The 20,275-nt window shown below is 37.9% G+C and overlaps 1 protein-coding gene across 1 annotated transcript in view; it reads right to left on the bottom strand.

Moving 5' to 3' along the window:
- The window catches only part of LOC124555866 (annexin-B12-like), a 256,043-nt gene that overhangs the window by 143,142 nt on the left and 92,626 nt on the right, over nucleotides 1-20,275 (bottom strand). The window contains exon 2 of the mRNA XM_047129929.1: nucleotides 15,798-15,968. The gene's annotated coding sequence lies outside the window, so the exon portion shown is untranslated. The remainder of the gene's footprint in view (nucleotides 1-15,797; nucleotides 15,969-20,275) is intronic.

The raw sequence follows: 20,275 nt of genomic DNA, 5'->3' as shown, positions 1-20,275 counted from the left end.
GGCCCCTCCGTTCCATCCATAGTCAAACGGTGAGGCTGAATGACTGGTCCGCACATTTAAGGCTCAGATGAGGAAACTCCTGACTTCTTCTACTGCTGATGATGCGCTTCTCCAATTTCTGGCTTCTTACCATTTCACCCCCATGGGCGACCACAGCCCGGCTGAGTTCTTACATGGCTAACAGCCCCATACGCTACTTCATCTTCTGTGGCCTTCTACCTCACGGCCGTGGGTGCTTTCGCTTTGCTGGTTCACTGCCGGCGACCTTGTATGGGTACAGGGATATGGCAGGTGGCCAAAATGGAGTCCTGGCCGCATCTTAAGACACCGTGGCTGACGCCTGTATGAAATCCAGATGGACACGGGTGCTGCAGTGCGTCATTCGGACCAGCTTTGGCCTCGTGTGCTGGCAACGCCTGTTCTGAATGCCACTACACCACCTTCGGCTCTACCTGACACTCAGGATCTTGAAATCTCTCATTACTCACAACGCAGTCCTCTCACCATCATCTCAGTGCCAGCACAAGAAGTGACACCACCAGCAGACGTGCCCATGCAGGAACCAGATGACCATCATCGTTCGGAGCAGCTCTACTCGCCTCCTTCTCCTACGGACGCCGTCACATCGCCCATGTCTCCTGTTATAACAACCAGACTTGCCGCAATGGGCAGATTGGGCCACGGGGCCCCAGCAGATTCGACCCCCACGTCTCCTGTCATCTCGACCTGTTATCATCGGGGACACTTCCGTCCGTACGGGAAGCCTCCTCCTCGAGACTTTTCGGCCAGTCAAACAACACCTATGGATGTTAGCAATCTACAGGCCACCTCCCTCAAAACCAGTCCAAAAAATTCAAAGGGGAGAAAAGTTTTGTGACTTGCCGATCTTTCAAAGTGCCGCCGCGCAGTTACGCGCTTCTTCTACATGCGACACTGTCTGCCAGCCATGCAGCAGCCGTGCGATCTAAGCAGCCAGCCAGCCAGCGGCCGCTAGACTTGGACTCAGTGCTGATTTGAATGTTAAAGTGTATACACGTCATACTTTGTTTACTTGATCTGTGACTTACATGTATTGTGTCGTCCTAGAAATATATTTGTTCAACTCGACATTATAACAGTTATCTTACATTTTCCCCATAGTGAAAACAAAAGGAAGAATACACTGGTCACTTAGTATGTTTTGGAGTATACATAGCTTAAATAGGTAGTGGTCCAAAAATTGTGTGATTAAGAGACTTATTAGTCATAAAAAGTGGTTAATAAATGTTTTATACTTACAACAATGCTATTCTAATTACAAGTAATGTGACTGAAAACTGTGATTCTCTTTGACATTTATGAGAATATACTGTAGGCCATAAAAACAGTGCAGAGTATTTGTTATATGATTATAATATGATCATTTAAAATTTATTTTCAGACACATGATTTTAAACTGGATCTCCTGCTCTTTGTGAGTGGTTGCTGTAACCATTTTTTGGCTTTCTTGAATCATGTTTATTTCTTTTTTTTTTTTGTCTCCTTCCTCTGTTTTTGGCCCATCTTGTATTCATCATAGCCACCTACGGGATGGCAGTAGCACTTGGCTGAGGAATCTCTTTATGAAAGTTTTCTTTCTGGTATTGGAAGTAAGAATTTTAGTAAAACCTAATCAACATTCTTCAAGCGTGAAAGGCTCACAAGACAATAAAAGGCAGACTAAAGCTCTTCTTCAGAACTAAGATGGGTCTGAAAGCTAAAAACCTCCTCCAAGGATAATATCTTCTGGAACACTAATATCGTCACTTAAGTTAAAAATCTTGAAATTAAAATGTACACTTGCTCCATTTGTACAGTCAAGCTCTAATCGGCACAGACAGTGCCATCTTGAGCAAATTCTGGAACGTTTTCATAAATTTCTTATGGCCCTTATTTTGCATTATCGTCTGTTCTTGAAGCAGGTAATGGAGCCACTCTCTAATGTTCATGTACTTCACTTGTCTGTCTGTACAATGTTTGGTGCAGTGCTGGTAATGACAAGAAGCTTTTTTCTTGTTCAGTTCCAGAACTGGTGTTGTTCTTTACTGGTAAATAAATGTGTTACTTAGAGAACTGCTTGGAATTTGTCACAACATGGACACACAGTAAAATGTATTTTCAAGGTCTCCTCTTCTGTAATTAATCATTCCATTATCAAATCATACCAATCACTGCATTCATTCAATGAGAGTGTTGCTAAATGTGTGTGGCTGAAGAGCAGTTTTTAATTGGATTATGTTATAGAATGCATGTCCAAAGTGCTTCCTCTCCAGTACAGTCATAGTCTCCAACATTGACATAGTGATATGTCAATGAGAGGGGAAATAATCTATTGCTGTGTCTAGAGCAGTGGTTCTCAAACTTTTAGAGCTTCAGGCACATTTAAAAGGCTTCAAATAATTGTGGACACACTATATACACATTTCTGAGGGATATTTTACAACAGTCAATAAAGGGAATAAATACTGTGATAAAATAACAGTTAAGTCATTTTATTTTGAATGTCACATCGAGAATACAGAAAGTACAACTTATATTAATGAAAAACATACATTATCACAATACGAACAAATAATTTTTGCATAAAAAATGTGAGAGATTCATGAAACTCGATTGTCACCCAAATGCGATGGCCAACGCAAAAGGCAAGAGAAACTGTTGAGTAAAACATATTGAAATGAAATAATCCAATAAAACTAACAATTAATTCAAATTATAGAGAAAAGTAATAATGCATTGCAAATGAAATGTAACTCATGTCTACTCTTTCTAGTGTTTATGAGAAACATGAGGTTGATGAGTCCTCACAATTTCTTCAGTGTTTGAAGATGTATTTGAAAAACAAACTCTCATTTCCTTGTCAATATATTGAAGAGTTCCTCTGTTTTTACATTCAATTGCAGTGAGGGCAGAAAATCCTAATTCACATAAATATGACATTGAACATTGAAGTAATATGTTCAAAACCTTTATAGATATTGACAAATATCCTTCTTTTATAGAAATCCAAAAGGCTTCAAGAGAGAATTCCTTATGCTTAATCATCAGTCCATGATCAGTAGATATAACTGCCAGTTCTTCTTCTTCTTCTGTTAATGTTAAGCCGAAATCAACTGAAGTTTCCATGAATGGGTTTTGAATCCAATCATACTGTTCAGTGTTGAGGGATGGAAAGTATGAACTCAGTTTCTCTTCTAAACTTATTAAATGGTGTACTACTATTGGAAGTATTTCATTTATGCACTTGCTCCTTACCAATGGGAACATTTCCATGTTACCTTGAACAGCTTCTCTTTTCCGTATTTGTAGTTTTCTGTGAAATGCTTTAATTTTGTTGGTGGATCTGAGGATACTTTCTTCTTCCCCTTGCATGCCAGGGTTTAAAATATTGAACAGCTGAAATATATCAGCCAAATACTGCAATCTGGCAATCCAAAATTCGCACTGAGGTTGCAAAAATGTAAATGTTTCATTTTTTCTAAAAACACAAGAAGTTCTTGTCATAGCTCATGCACATGAGTAAGTACTTTTTCCCTTGTAACTCTTCAGGCTTTCCCGGCGAGATCTTGACATGTGGAATAATCGGGGTGTTTGTGTCGCTCTGGCACTTTCTCCCTTGATGACCACTTGACATCTGTGTGTGAAAGCAACCATCATTGTTCTGACTCCATATCAGTACAAAGTTTTTCGAATAAACAGGTTTTGACAGGTCTTGTTTTAATAAAATTTACCATCTGAACAACTTGTTCTAAGCCTTCTCTCAATTTTTCTCCCAATGTTTTAACTATTAAGGGGTCCTTATGAAGAAAGCAATGAGTTATGATAACATCTTCATTTTGTTTTTGTATAAAAGAAATAAGGTCTTTAACACAGCCTGCCATTGAAGGGGCACCATCTGTACAAATGCCTACACATGACTTCCATGCTAACTACCACTTATTAAGATAATAATTTAAAATTTTGAAAACGTCCTAATCTTTAGTAGATACACTTCATTTTTTGCAAAAAAGAAACTGATTTACTATTTGATCTTGATTAATGAAATGGACAAATGCTAAGAGTTGAGATTGGTTGGTAATGTCTGCTGATTCATCAACTTCCAATGCAAAGTTTGAGTGCTTGAGTTTATTACTGCATACGTTTTCCTCAATATCAGTAGACATTCTTACAATACACCTGTGAACTGTATCATTTGACAAAGAAATCTTGCTTATTTTCATATCTGCTTCATTTCCTAGAATTGTCATGACCATTTTTTTGCAAGTAGGGAAAATAAGTGACTCACCTATAGTATGAGCTTTCATACTCTTTGCTATTAGATCAGAGACTTGTTAGAAAGTGATCAGAGCTTTATCAAAAACAAACATTACACTTTTAAAAGAATTTACTGCCCTTGTTTGCTGTTCAGACAATCTCTTGAAACTGCTTACAGGTTTATCTTGCAAATGTGAATGCATTATTTTAAAATGTTTGCTCAGTTTACTAGGAAGCAAAGATTCATTTACCATTTTATACCCACACACTAAGCATAGTGGGAAAGGATTCCCAGCCCAAGTGAAACCATAGCTTAAGCAGCTTTCATTGTACATATGAGTAGGCTACTGCTTTGCTTTTTTACTTGCACTTAGTGTTTGTTCACTTTCAGAATCGGATTCTTAGATGGCATGCTTGTTTTTCATAAATTTGTCAATATTATTCGATTGTATTTTGTGTATAGGATTCACTTCTAGTGCTTTGAAAATAAGCAATATGCTGTACACAAAACATGAGCCCCACATATGCTAACAGCACCCCACTGACATATCACCTGAAAGCTCTGCAATAATGTCAAGCGCACAACAATGGAAACGCGTTTTCCTTCCAGGTCTGGATTTTTGTGCCTCCATGGGTTAACAATACTGCCAATGATAATTTTCAAGTTCTATTAACCTAGCTGGTAGCTTCTGTCATGAATCTGCTGAATCACTAAACAGCAGTCGAAATGATGCTAAGAAGTAGCAAGGCTTTATGAACAATGAAAATCATGTTCACATATGCTACTCATCTGTAGCAAACAACATGAAATGAAACTCTTTTAGTCATGGACAGCTTGAGGTCAAACAATAAGCAGCTCTCATAGATAATTTCCTCCGTCAGTTTCGCTTTTCAATAATATTTTATTGACAACAGAAAGGTATGCATTCCCAATAAAATAATATTAAAAAATTACTAGTTGCAGATGTTATTTATAATTTTTTGATACACTGTCACAGTACCTAAATAGGTCATAATGGCCAATAATAATAATATGCAATTCACTTCCTATGTGCTGTTGCAGTGCCACTAGGGGTTAAGTGGAATAGGTTTGCAATCATTGGGAATGATATGAAACCTTCCAAGTTTTATGGACAAGTTCTGATCACATGCACAGCGCAAAAGGTCCAATTTTAGCATGACTACAATCATAAAAGAAAAATGTCCGTAGGTAAATCAGTTGTGAAACAAAAGCACAACATGATCAGATAACATATGTAAGAGCTTCCATCAGAAAAATCCGTCAGTCATCAAATATTTTTTCAATGTTTTCTCTTGATTCTGAACGTTGGGATCTGACCAGAAATTGATTAATGCTCGACAACACTGTCGATTAACACAATGTTTATTTACAAACACAAGTTTCATACCATTTGGTTACGGAAAGAAGGCACAGAATGAGTTATGCAAAAATAATTTGCAAGGTGCCTACAGGGCAAATGGTGGTGAGAAGGGGGATGGTTAGCAAAATTTCATGACCAATGCTAGTCATCTGTGGATGCCTCTGCAGCTGGTACCGACCAGTGACAAAGATAGTTATATTTTACATACAAAAGTAAAAACGGTTTACTAAAAGGGCATTATTTCTATCAAAAATTGTGGAATAAAGGTAAGGCTGTTGTAAGGCAGTTCTAGTGCAAGAAGTTGAAGAAACTGGCACTTGAGGCATTTGTTAATTATGAATGACCATGAAGCATTATGTTGTAAGAAACATTGCAGTCTTGGACTGCAAGTTGTTTACAACATATCAAATAAGTAACTGTGTTGGTCACACCAAACTTTATCATGGATAAAGTGTTACATTTATAAATACAGCTACATTTATTATTAGAATTAATCACTCCCACCACTGCGCATTGTTATGGTTGTAGAAATGTCTGTCACTACAGACCGCAGCATTCTGCCACCCGAATAATTATTTTTCTCATCCCACTGTGAATTACACTTTCCCTAGAATTCCTTACAATTCTTCATGGTATAAGGGATGACATTGATGGGCCAGCGATGGCTTTATCATTACTCATTATTTTGAAATATCTTTGCCCACTTCTGAAACAGCCGCTACTGTTAGGTAGCTAAGATCAACAGCAATGGAAGAAATGTTCCAAACACTGTCGACACTACAAGGAGAATAAGTCACTTTATTTCCTTGACTAAACTGAACTCTTAAAAAAAAAAAAAAAACTTAAGGACTCATTCTGTATTTAACCCGTCATGAAATGGATAAAATTGAGTAGCTATACGTTCTTTTATATTTGCCCATATGTTTTCCTAAAATATTACAGGGTGCACCTATAAGTGTTCTAGGGCACACCAGTGCATCCTGGTGCACACTTCGTGAACCACAGGCCTAGAGGAACAACTGCTTTGTGATGGTGTCCACTATTGCTGTAAGAATTTTATATGATCTTCAAAGAAACTGCTTTTCAGTGGGCCAATGAGTGATATAGACGTTCTAAATACATATCTATTAATGCAGAATGCCTCATGTATCTTATCCATTGCCTTCAATTTGTTTTCCATGATCCCTGCTAGATCTGTGCTATCCTTGCAAGTGGTGAACCATTTAATTTGTAATTGCGGGTTGGTTTAGAGCCCTAGCTGCTTCCGTTCGGTTACTTGAGGCAGCCACTGGGAGGCTGTGTCATTGTGATTCCTTCCCAGTGCCATTACTACTGATTTGTTCATGTTGAGCTGTGCCACACTATCTTATCTGTAATCTTAGACAATCTTCTCAATATCTGCTAAGTCTTTGACATTTTTACTAATGACACATCATCTGCATACACATGGACAATGGTCTTAATCCCTCAAAAGGAGAAACCCAGTGAGACGGAGTGAATTTTCCATAGCAGTGGGTCTGCTGCTAAATGCATTTGCTTGTGGAAAATGAGTATACTTGTTTCATTGCTGTTAAATTGCAATTTGTTATGTGAGGGCATTATTTACTTTTACCTTGGCATGGGTGTCCTGAATGCTTCTGTCTAAAATGTTCACAAAAACCTGGCGAAAACACATTGTGTTCACCATTGCTGTTACATAGCTGGGTTTCATTCTTTCTTAGGCTGTTTCATTGTCTACACGTGCAACACATGCCATGACCTGTGATTCCCAAGCCATGTGAGCAAGTTCTCTGTAAGTGGATACATCTCTGAACATTGACCAACATGCGAATTGTATTATTTAGTATACACATGTGGATTTGAAGTCCACTTTCAGAAGTATGAGCATCTCTTATACTGTCAGAGTGTTTGTGTTTGGGTGTGAAGATGGTTGCCCTTTCAGTAACCACCTTGGGTAAATTTTATTTAGCTAAGTCATTATAAATTTTAGTAAGTATTTCCCCCATTGCATGCCAATATTTCCTATGCAGCTCCAAGGTTATGATGTTGGTGCCCAGTGACTGGTACATTTGTGCCAACAATATAATCATTTTGACTTCTGTGATGGAGAATGGTTCTGTTAGGTTTTAACTTTGCTGTGCTGATATTGTGATGTCTCTCTTCTTCACCTACAGCCATTAATTTATGTTACCCATTGTGATTCCAGGCGTTAAATATATGGGTTGTAAGTTAATTAGTGAATTTCTGCCTGCATCCTGTAAGTTTCACCCTGCACATCCTCCAAGGATGTTATAATTCCATTTTCTATGCATATGTATTCTCTTATTACATGAGCTGGATGCTGAAATTTGACCTGTGGTTCTTGCACATGACATTTTTTCTCCTCTGAAAAGTTGCATAGGATGCTGAAAATTTTTGCCTTATGTCTTCTAATATAAAAATTATTGAGCTCTTACATTGGTCTTAATCTTGCAAAATACTTTCCTTAGTATTCTTCATCGAGGTATGTGTTACACATCTTTCTAAAAACTGTATGCTTTTGGGCTTGGCTAGGCAAACCCATCAATTGATGGTACTGTCAAGTCTTGCAAACACTATCAACATGCATTGCTAAAATAATAGAAACTCAATTCTAGTTATACAGGGTGTTTTTCTTTACACGAGACAACTAAATAAACCAAAAAACACCTGTGGTAAAAAAAAATGTTCATGATGAAAGTTAATACTTCCAAGCTGTGTGAGCTAAAACTGACCCCCTCCCCCACATGGGGATACAACTTTTTATTTTCAAAAGGGAATCCTCCTACTTTACTGCAGATTCAGATTCTGTGCCAGAAAATACATAGTGTTTACTAGAAATATTTTCCCGTTTGTGGTAAATCACAAAATTCAGATTTTCCATTTTTTTTCAATTAAGAACTAACTCATTTGATTCCACGTTATACTTTTGATAAAAATGTAACTAGACAGTTGACATTATTGTTAAAAATTTAATTTAATTTTGCAAGTTTACTTGTACAGTAAAACTTTTAGTTTTGGACATTTAAAAGTCTGTTAAATAAGTTACTTTCAATGTAACATAGTTACATTGAAAGTATTACAGTTTTCTGTTACTTTTGGGGTTGCTTTCAGTGAGTCCCCTCACCATCAGGTGCTTGATTTCATTGAGTCTCCTTGAATCTCACATCATGCCATAACTCTTGATTACAGCAACGTCTACCATTGCTTCAAATAAACCCTAGGTATTTTTGGCATAGAATCCAAATCTGTAATAAACTAGAAGTTTTTCCATTTGGAAATAAAAAGCTGACACCCATGCAGTTGGGGTTAGGGAGTGTCCATTAGCACAGGCAGATGTCTTGTTTGAAAATATTAAGTTTTTCATGTAGTACTTTTTGCATTGTGTTTTTCTTGAGATATTAGTTGTTTCAAAGTAAAACAACCACCGTTTATATTCTCTAGAAGATCACAATTTAGGATCTGCATCCCACTTCTCTGCTATACCTTTGTACTCAAAGGAGAATTAGGCAAGTTTTGTTTGTGCAGTTGATGGAGAGACTGGCAACAGTCTCTCACATGAGTTGCCATCATAATTTCCCATATGGAGGCTCGATATGGAGGCTTGTTAAACATTTGGATTTAAAATTCAAAATGTTAATTTCAGGAAGGGGTTTGGAAGAGCGTTGGCAGAAAATATGGCATTACATGAGGGAAGGGAATAATGCATGCAATCTGTTAGTGCTTAAATTAGTGGAGTAACATTTTATTAAAGGTTACCTTCACATAATATATATAAGTAAAGTAATATGTTTAAGGGGTAGTCTTTGAAAATTTCAGAATATGTATTTTTTGCTTAAAATGGTCTCTAAGATGCCTATTTTATTGCAGTGTGCATCCCGAGCTTCCCAGAAACTCCATTATTGAGTTACAATATGATCTGTGAAAAAGTGACTCCAAAAACCATTCACAGCAGGAAAAAATAGTTGAGATATAATTTCAGTGACAGCCTAACAGGAATTATGCACATTATGAATGTGTGTGCACTTAAGATCAAACTAGTCTGTTCCAAGTTCTCCACAAAAGCAGACAAAAAGTGTATCAAGTGAGCAGAGCAAGAAATGACAAAACCTGCAAAAGAGTGCCGCAGGACCACCAAAGCTGAGAAGAAGATGGAGGAAGATCTTTTTGATTTGCAAAGACTGCTGTATGGTCCAGGGGTCGCTAACTAGAGATACGTTTAAGTTACCTACAAAAAATGTAACCCAAAACTTTAAAAACATTTTTCTCAGAACTGTAACTTTCAAATTATTGGAAAGATAATGTGAGAATGGTACAAATGGTTTTGATCAGAATTTGATGCCAGCATTTGAAATTGAATATGTCAACCTAACTTCAAAAAGAACAAATGGATTAGAACAGGTATTATAATCTCTTGTGCAGAGAAAAGAAGATTACACAATACAGCAAAGACACAGAACATGCCTCATGAATTTCACTTGTAACTGAAGAATTATAAGACAATCCTTAAAAAATGTTGTAAGGAAAGATAAAAAAATGGCAAATGATAGATACATTGAAAATTTAAAAAAAAATCTAAAGCTATATGGGAAGTTATAAAAAATCAAACAAGTGAAACTTATGTTATGAAGGCCAAATGATTTCTTGCCCAACAAAAATTGCAGGGGACCTTCAACAAATATTTTGCAAACGTAAGTGAACAGTTGGTGAGTGGACTGGAAGAACACAACAAAATATCACCTCCATCATCCAATAGCATGAGAAACGTGTCTACATCATTGTTCCTTTCACCCACAAATACTGAAGAAATTTAATCAGTTATAAAAACCTTGAAAACAGGGCACTCATGTGGAATTGATGGAATACCAGATGCAATTATTAAAAAATGCTGTCTTGCCTTAGCTGAACCCTTGACACACTTGTGCAACGGCTCACTGACATCAGGAACCTCCCCTTCATGCTTAAAAACAACAAAACAGAAACCACTGCTCAAAAAAGGAAATCCAGAATGTGTTTCAAATTATAGACCATTAGCCCTACTGCCTGTATTTTCAAAAATTTCACAATTTTTTTTTTATAAGAGATTGTCTGATTACCTAAATAAAAATCAAATTCTCACTCCTTCACAGCATGGCTTCAGGAAAGGCTATTCAACTGAAAGTGCAATATTTGAATTTATTAATGAAATCTATACTAAACTGGATGCAAGTGAGTCTGTGATAGGCATATGTCTTGATTTATCTAAAGCTTTTGACGTCATTGACCATAATGCCCTACTGCAGAAGCTTGAACAATTAGGAATTAGAGGTATATCCAATGAGTAGTTGCAAACAGGTGGTTGAAGTGCAATGCACTGATCATAAAAAATTCAGCTACTACTATTCAGGATATGAAAATGTGAAATATGGCATCCCTCAAGGATCAGTATTAGGACACATTCTGTTTCTCCTTTATGTCAATGATCTTATGTACAACAAGTATTACCAAAGTACCCTCCAATTTGCAGACAATACAAGCTTTGTTATTAGTGGTAAAACAGAAGAAAAACTAAAAGACTCCACTGTCCAAACATTGAACACCGTAGAACAGTGGTTCAGCTATAACAAGCTAATTATAAACAAAGAAAAGACAGTAGCATTGATCTATTATAATCTAAAAGGAAGACATCACCCAAACATACAAATAGAACTTAGGGACAGAGTTTTTGAAAGTGTTAACACCACACAATTTCTGGGACTCTGGCTCCAAGGGACAGAGTTCTTGAAAGTGTTAACACCACACAATTTCTGGGACTCTGGCTCCAGAACAACACAAAATGGGAGGTACACATTGAATATTTGCAAAGAAAACTAAGCAAAACCTTCTTTATGATAAGGATCTTAAAAGCTTGTTGCAGCAAAACCAGCCTGTTAAATGTATACTGCTCCTATGTGCATCCTGTAATTAAGTATGGCATAATCGTCTGGCACAATGCAACAACAAATATTAAACTTTTCAGGATGCAAAAGAGAATATTAAGAATTATTGAAGGGGTAAAAAATATGAAATCATGCAGACCCATATTCAAAAAATTGTCAGTTCTTCCTCTTCCATGCATTTTTATCTACGAAACGTTAGTTTTCATAAAACATTATATGGATAGACACCCAAATATCTTACTAAAAATGAAGATGTACATGCATACAATACAAGGCAAAAATCTGACCTTCATATGAAACAGGTGAGAACAAGTGGAATAAAGATCTCAAGCAAGGAAAAAAGAGAAAACTATACGATATTATGAAGACATAGCATATAGGTAACGAATTTCATGCTTATTACAGAAAATACTAGACAATACTTAAAAATGTTGTCAAGGAAGGAAAAATGTAGGCAAATGACCTATATAATCAGTCTGTTGGAAACAAGACCAAAGCCATGTGGAAAGTTGTGAAACAACAGACAGGTAATATCACTACCAGAAATGCCAATATCATGCTATGTCAAGATGAAGAGAAAATAACAGAGCCAAGGAAAGTAGCAAATACCTGCAACAGCTGTTTTACAAAAATAAGTGGGCAACTAATCAGTGAGGTTACTCCAAGTAACCAAAATACAACACCATCAACACTAAAGATCACAGCTCTGCTACCTCATTCTATCTGTACACGACAAATGAAGAAGAAATCCTGATCATCATAAAAACTTTAAAAATCGAACAGTCCTCAGGAGTAGGTGGTATACTTGAAAAAAGAATGAAAATATGTAGTGAACTCATTGTAAAACTACTAACATATTTATACAATAGTTCACTGACATCAGGGACTTTCAATTCTTGCCTAAAATTGCAAAATTGAAACCAATCTACAAAAAAGTAAATGCAGAAGTTGGCCCTATTGTCTGGCTTCTCAAAAATTTTAGAGAGGGTCTTCCACAAAACATTTACAGTCCTTATGTGAAAATATCAAATCCTATCCGCAGCACAACATGTGTTTAGGAAGATCTGGTAAACCAACACTACTATCTATGAATCCTATGCAAAATTTACCAGAAAGTGGAAAGTGGTGAATATATCATTGGTGTATACCTAGACTTGTCAAAAGCATTTGATACTATAGATCATGATGTGCCCCTTCAGCAATTAAATCAACTAGGCATCAGAGGCACAACGAATGACTGGGTCAGGTCATACCTCTGTGGACAGAAACAAATAGTGCAAATAAAACATGCTGACTGCAACAAAATCACAAACCATTACTCAGATTACCAAGAAATGAAATATGGCATTCTCCAAGGATTAGTACAGGGGTCAGTGCTGTTCCTCCTATATGTAAATGACCTACAAACAAACATACAGCATCAAAATACTTACCAGTTTGCTGATGATACAAGCTTTCTCATTACTGCAAAATCAGAAAAGCTACTATGAAAAAATGTAACAAAGACTATGGATAGCATAGCAGAAAGGTTAATATACAATAAGTTAATCGTAAATGAAGGAAAAAATTTTGCAATCAACTTCCATAATGTCAAGAAAAAGGTTCCACAAACTGTAAATATCCAGTTGTCAAACAAAGCTGTCAATAGAGTTCACCTAACAAAGTTTCTCAGGCTCTGGATCCAGGATAATGACATTTCACAACAATTTATCTGTAAAAAGATGCACCACATGAATGAAATCATGAAAACCGTCTGAAGATGAATTGTAATGATTCGAAACTGGTAACAGTACCTTTTGAATAAAGGAACTTAAATAAATTTTTGGCTGGTTGCTGTCTCAACACCATCAACATTTGTCGTAAAATAACAGCCATGGTCTCCAACCATGTCATCATATGACAAAATTGCATGAATAATAATGTACCAGTCTGATCCACTGAAAGCATGGTGACATTGTAACCACTGAACAAATACAAATAATGTGCCAATGATAAGTAGTGTAACCATAAGAGATTAATGATTTTAAAACGATAGAAACAATATTGTGTTAAATGATTCCAGCATCTTATGTACATTCTATGCACCAACAAAGTCTCATGAACAAATAAATATAATCTCTATGAGTGGTCAACTGTGGTCTGAAGAGTACACCCAAGACTTCGAAATATGCTCGTGCCTACATGATTCTCAGAGTGATGCCCAAATAAGCATATGCTAGGCAATATCACATTTTGCTAGCTCCTTGAATCTCCTACTATATGACACACAACAAATATGGTATGAATCACTTCTAATCTGTCTAAATATTGTATATGCTTCACACACTAGTTATTCTTCATGTTTGCTAGTAATTAGAAAGAAATTACTCAATGCATATATTTGTGGAAAGATATTTTGGATGTTAGGTAGTGGTCCTTTACTGGAAGGTATACAGTAGCTTTAATAAGGTAAATAAGGCAGAAAAGAAAAAAATTGGGCTGTATCAACTTCCTTGTGTACATCATAAGATATCCGCTTATACACTCACGTTCATAAAAAACAGAGCGCCTTGAATGACTAGAGATAGGACATCCAGATTCACAGGACATGTATATTAGTATGGTCTGCAGAAATGACTAGCATTTGAATCGTGTCAGCCCATGGGTTCAAGGTCAACATTGATATTGCATCACAACACCACCTACCAGTAAAATGTGCCTGTGGCTCTCTTTGTTACTATAAACTGAAAGTAATGGATCAGTATGACTTGAGCAGACATGCAAGATGCCTCACAGATGCATGCATGAACCATACTCTTAAATCAGTGAGTTTGAAAGAGGGTGCATTGTTGGTATGAGAGAATGTGATGCATCCATCTTGGAAATTGCTTTCCTTGTGGGATGTAGTGTTTCGGCAGTGCAACAGGTTTGTGCAGAATGGTTCATGGAAGCTCAAAGAATACAACAAGATGCTCAGGTTGCTTCACCTAGACCACCCTCTGAGAAGACCTACACCTCATCCAATTGCAGGAGAGATCTGCATGCTCCTTGGCTGTGGCGCAACGGTGGAACACATTGTACACTGTCAGAGGTGATAGTCTGTCACCATTTATTACAGCACAGGTTACATGAACATCATCAACTTCTCTGCCTACCTTTGATAAATGTGCAGAAACATGCTAGATGGCAATAGTGTATGGAATGACATCAGATAGTGTTTTCAGAGGAATCCAGGTTCTGTTTGTTTGAAAACAATGGCTGCATTTGGTGTCAGTACATACAGGGGGAGTGGCATCACAGTTATTGCATTCACACAAGACATACAGCACCAACTGAAGGCCTTATGGTGTAGGGTGCTATTAGGTGCAACTACAAATCACAGTTGCTGTGTGTCCAGGACACTGTCCTATGTGAATGACATCTTTTGACCTGTAGCCATACCCTTTCTGCACAACCAAGATGCCATTTTCAGCACGATGATGCATGACCACATGTTACTGCATGAACATGTTCCTTCTTGGTGTCACAGGATGTCAACCCTTTGCCCTGGCTTACCAGATCACCAAAATTGTTGCCAATTGAAAATGTGTGGGATATGGTGAAAAGACAGTTACAGTGCTGAGACCCAGTGCCAACCACCATAGGTGAACTTTGGGACCAAGTAAATGCAGCATGTATGGCTATGCCACAGGATGCCATTGACACCTTATACACATTAATGCCATCACACATGGATCAAGTTATCAGGATCCATGGTGGGCCCTGTGCCTACTAGGCAACATGACACATGTTGAACTGAGGTGACTGAAATCCTAATCATTTCTGCACAACATACTAATGTATATGTCCTGTTAATATGAACGTCCTATCTCTAGTCATTCAAGGTGTTCTGTTTTTTCTGAACATGCATGTACAGTGATGGAAAATGTGTGATGAAATATCTCTGTATACGAGGATAGTTTGTCTCTCACCATGTAAAGGAGTAGCTGAGCAGTGAGGAGGAACATAAAAACAAATGGAAAATTGCTTAGCTGTTGGACAACATTCTTTTTCAGGGATAACATACACACACACACACACACACACACACACACACACACACACACACACACACACACACACACACACACCAACTACACTACTCTACTCACATATACATCATTATTTTTGCTACAGCTGAAATACTTCCAAAATTTAGAGAACTACAGCACAATTACATTAATAGTACCTGAGCAGTCAGCAGATGATAATGTCTGCAGATGGCCTGGCATTGCTTGTGAGAATGAGTGGCCAAAATGTAGATTATGAAATCTGCAGAGGCTGTGTAACCAAACAGGGCATCTTTCAAGCAGGTGGCTAACTTCTCTGGGCTAAAGTCATCTCTTGATGTTCCCAGTACCTTGAAATGACAAGAATAAATTATGTCAAGACAACTGTGCATTTTTTTCAATTTATAGGAACTAAGCTAGTGAACATCTGTGTTGATTTTCCAACTACATCTTAATTATCTAGGGTTGTTTGCAGAGTTGTGCCTCAGTAACACTCAGCTGTCTTCAGAACATGTTTTATTTAGATAATAGAGCAAAATATCTATGGAACACAGACGAGAGACCACTACATTTTGTTAGGGAAGTGAAACAGCAAATGACCAGGTATTTATTGACAAACTGATATATTTATGTCATTTAAGTGACTGGCACTAGCTTTTTAGATCGTAAGGCAGTAAAGCTGACCTAAAACATTTGATTCATGAAAAATGGAAAAAAAATGACAACTATGTCACAAGAAGACTCATGAATGAATACAACAACAGAATTTTCAACTGTATGAAACAAAAAGTAGCTTCCAAGATCGTGTCCTGATATTATGTCAACAAAGTGTTTGACTCATTTTGCTATAATTATAAATATTGCTTTCATGTTGCATTTCTAGTGAAGAAATAAAAGTTAAGGTGAAGTGCAATGTCCATAGGCTACATAGGCTATACCAGTGAGGACCAAGATTAAGATGGTACCTGCAGATGTATCATATACTTAGTATACTCGGTGAGGCTCTGTCTTTTGGACATACAGTTACATTGCAAGAGTGTCCTGTGGGAATCCATCTGCACCTGCTCACCTGGATGATAGCACTATCTCACACAGTCACATGCTAGTTTGGAGTACCATGAAAAGACCATGTGCAAAACTCATAGTACACCATAACTAACACAATTTTTCTAGTGTACACCTTGTGCCAGCTGTGAGGTACTTCCTCTACCAATTTTCTATCTAAATCCATTACCTGATAATACTCCCAGCCGTACTTCTTTTGTACAGTAGTGTGAAAAACTTAAGGATGAAATTGACTTGCGTATGATCTGTCACTGTCAAGTAACATAGATTGATGAAACTTGGACCACACATAGAAAACACTATACAAAATAGTACAAAACCAAACTGCAAGAAATACACAGTGAGATGAATGGAACTATACTTTTATTGAAAGACAATAAATATGCAGAAGTCACTGTGATTTATGATGGTGCCCTGGACATTAGAAAAGGCAGAACCCAGTTTTTAGTAGGGTGTATGATCACCATGGACAGCAACGCATGCTCTGCAATGTGCTCCCATGTTGGCTACAAGGTTGGTAAGAAGTTCTCATGGTGGGGTATTCCATTCCTCCATCAGTTACTGGATAGTTGTTTGTGCATTTCCACCTGCACTGTTCGATGCCATTGCACATTGTCATCCGTAAAAGTGAACTTAGGATTGAATGCACCCTGAAAGAATGTACATCGGGAGGGAGTACAGTGTCCCCATAATGCTGACTTATGGGTGTTCAAAGGTTTGGAGGTCGGTATGCCCTTGCAGCATTATGTCTCTCCACACAATATGACCTGGACTACCAAAGCAGTCTTGTTCGACAATGTTCCTGGGTGCATTACGTGTTCCCACCTTCTACTTCTTGCCACATGACGGTGCACCCAGGTTACTACTTGGACTGAATCTGCTCTCATCTGAGAAGAGTACACAACCCCACTCTTCATTGGCCCAGTCCCTATTCTCTTGGCATCATCACAAATGGTGCACTGATATGCGGGTGTCAACAGAACACAGCATACTGGTCATTGTGCAGAGAGGCCATCAGCATATAGTTGCCGTGCCACTGTGGATCATGAAATTGCATGCCTTGCAGTCCTGATAAATGTGGATGCAATTGCATCTGTTGTTTGATGTGGGTCACCTTTTTGCCTATCTCACAGTGTTAGGGGTCATCTGCTGTTTTAGTTGACTGTAGTCAACCCCCTCCTCTCCTTTGGGCAGCAGTCCCTGTTGTTCAGAATGCCTCACGTTGCAGAGCATTTGGTACTATAGTCTCACTGACCTTGTGCCATATGACATTCAGCTTTCTGTGCATAACTGGGAGTCCTCTGGTAACATGATCCTGCACTTTCATTTGTTAATATCTTATATTACTTTATTTATCTAGTTCTTAAGTTTTGCAGAGCAGTGTACTACACTGACACACCAAAAAAATTAGTATAGGCATGTGTATTCAAATACAGATATACGTAAACAGGCAGAATATGGTGCTGCAGTTGACAATGCCTATATAAGAGAACAAGTGTCTGGTGCAGTTGTTAGATTGGTTACTGTTGCTACAATGGTAGGCTATCAAGATATAAGTGAGTTTGAATGTGGTGTTATTGTCAGTGCATGAGCAGTGGGACACAACATTTCTCAGGTAGCAATGAAGAGGAGATTTTCCAATACGACCATTTCACGAGCGTACCATGAATATCAGGAATCCAGTAAAACATCAAATCTCCAACATTGCTATGGCCAGATAAAGACCCTGCAAGAACAGGCCCAACAATGACTGAAGAGAATCATTCAACATGACAGAAGTGCAACCCTTCCACAAACTGCTGCAGATTTCAATGCTGGGCCATCAAGTGCCAGCATGCAAACCATTCAATGAAATGTTGTCGATATGGGCTTTCGGAGCCAAAGGCCCATATATGTTCCCTTGATGACTGCATGACACAAAGCTCTACTCCTTGCCTGGACCTGTCAGCACCTAACATTGGACTGTTGATGACTTGGAACATGTTGTCTGGTCGGACGAGTCTCGTTTCAAATTGTATCAAGCAGATGGACGTGTACCGGTATGGAGACAACCTCATGAATCCATGGACCCTGCATGTCAGCAGGGGACTGATCAACCTGGTGGAGGCTCTGTAATGGTGTGGAGCATGTGCGGTTGGAGTGATATGGGACCCCTGATACATCTAAACATGACTCTCACAGGTGACACATATGTAAGCATCCTGTTTGATCACCTGCATCCATTGTGCATTTGACAGACTTTAAATTTGCTACCATGTAAATAGCATCAAATCTATGTTATGCCATGTATGAAGCTCTGTATTTTCCTATGGCCTCAATCAGAAGGTTTGTGTATTACAAAGAGTGGGTCACACCACTGCAGAGTGGCAGAAAGCACAAGCAGTTGATGAAGACTGGGTTATTTGCAATGCAACTTCTGTTCATTGCACACAATGGAGTCTTATATTAAGGAAACAAAAGTCAGAGTGTAAATTGTGGCTCCAACCATGTTGTAGAGGGAAATATTGAAAAAGGCATCATGTTTTAGCTAGGCACAGGGATTGAAGAGCCACGAATTGGCATGTGGCCAAACAGTACTGGCGGAGAAAACATAAGCAGGATGGTGAACAATATGTGAAGAGCTGTGTGCCATCCTTGCAGTGGTCTGAGTCAAGCCATCAGCATATTCAGCTGCAAAGATTAACAGAGGCAAGTAAGACGTTTGAAATGATTGGTATGGAAATCTCGTGTCCTTTTGGGCAAACTGGCAGGAAATTATTATGCGCTGACTGTAATAAATTACTTTTCACACCACATAGAAATGGTAGCTATCCCAAATCAGCAAACTGACACAGTGGCTCAGGCCATAGTAAATAATTGGATATTGAAGTTTAGTGTCACAGAGAAGCTGAGTCTGGATTAGCGCACCAATTTCATGTCAGAGTTAATAAAGCAACTTCTCCATTTACTGCATATACATAAGCACAGGCTACCAGATGGCCCACTTCATCTACTTCTTTACTCAATATACAAGCCAAGTGCATGATTTTTCGTATCCTATTACAAAGAATTCCTTCTCATAGTTCTGCAACATCACCACTGGACTCCGTTAGTTTACCAAAAGGATACCCACCCTCTGACATCCAGTGATACTTCACTCCTTTTATTAATGAGTAAGAGTTTGTGCAATTTCTGTGAATTTTGGAAAAACTTTCTATTATAATTTTTTAAGCTTCTGCGAGGCACTGGGAAATGCTGTGTGGCCTTCACTACACTAAGGTCTCTCCAGATTCCATAACGACTAATCACATGTCCTAAATATCATATTTCCTGTAGTGTGAAGTGATACTTCTCTGTACTGAGTGTTAGATGTGCTGCATGCAACCATTTAAACACTTTGCTTAGCCATAGCACATTACGTCCAAAAGAGAATGAGAAAACAAAGTGATTTTATCATGAATTAGTGAAGTTAGTAAGTCTTTATGTAAATAGTCATCATTACAATTGGAATATGTTGTTATCATATGTTTCACAGCATATAATTCTTAAGGTTCATGAAAGTATGAACCAGTTACCATATGAGGTAATATATGGACAAAAAACGCCATCACCA

This window comes from Schistocerca americana, chromosome X (assembly GCF_021461395.2).
Source record: "Schistocerca americana isolate TAMUIC-IGC-003095 chromosome X, iqSchAmer2.1, whole genome shotgun sequence".
Taxonomy (NCBI): Eukaryota; Metazoa; Arthropoda; class Insecta; order Orthoptera; family Acrididae; genus Schistocerca; species Schistocerca americana.
Note: the sequence above shows the minus strand (reverse complement) of the source record. Positions and strands in the feature narration are given on the sequence as shown.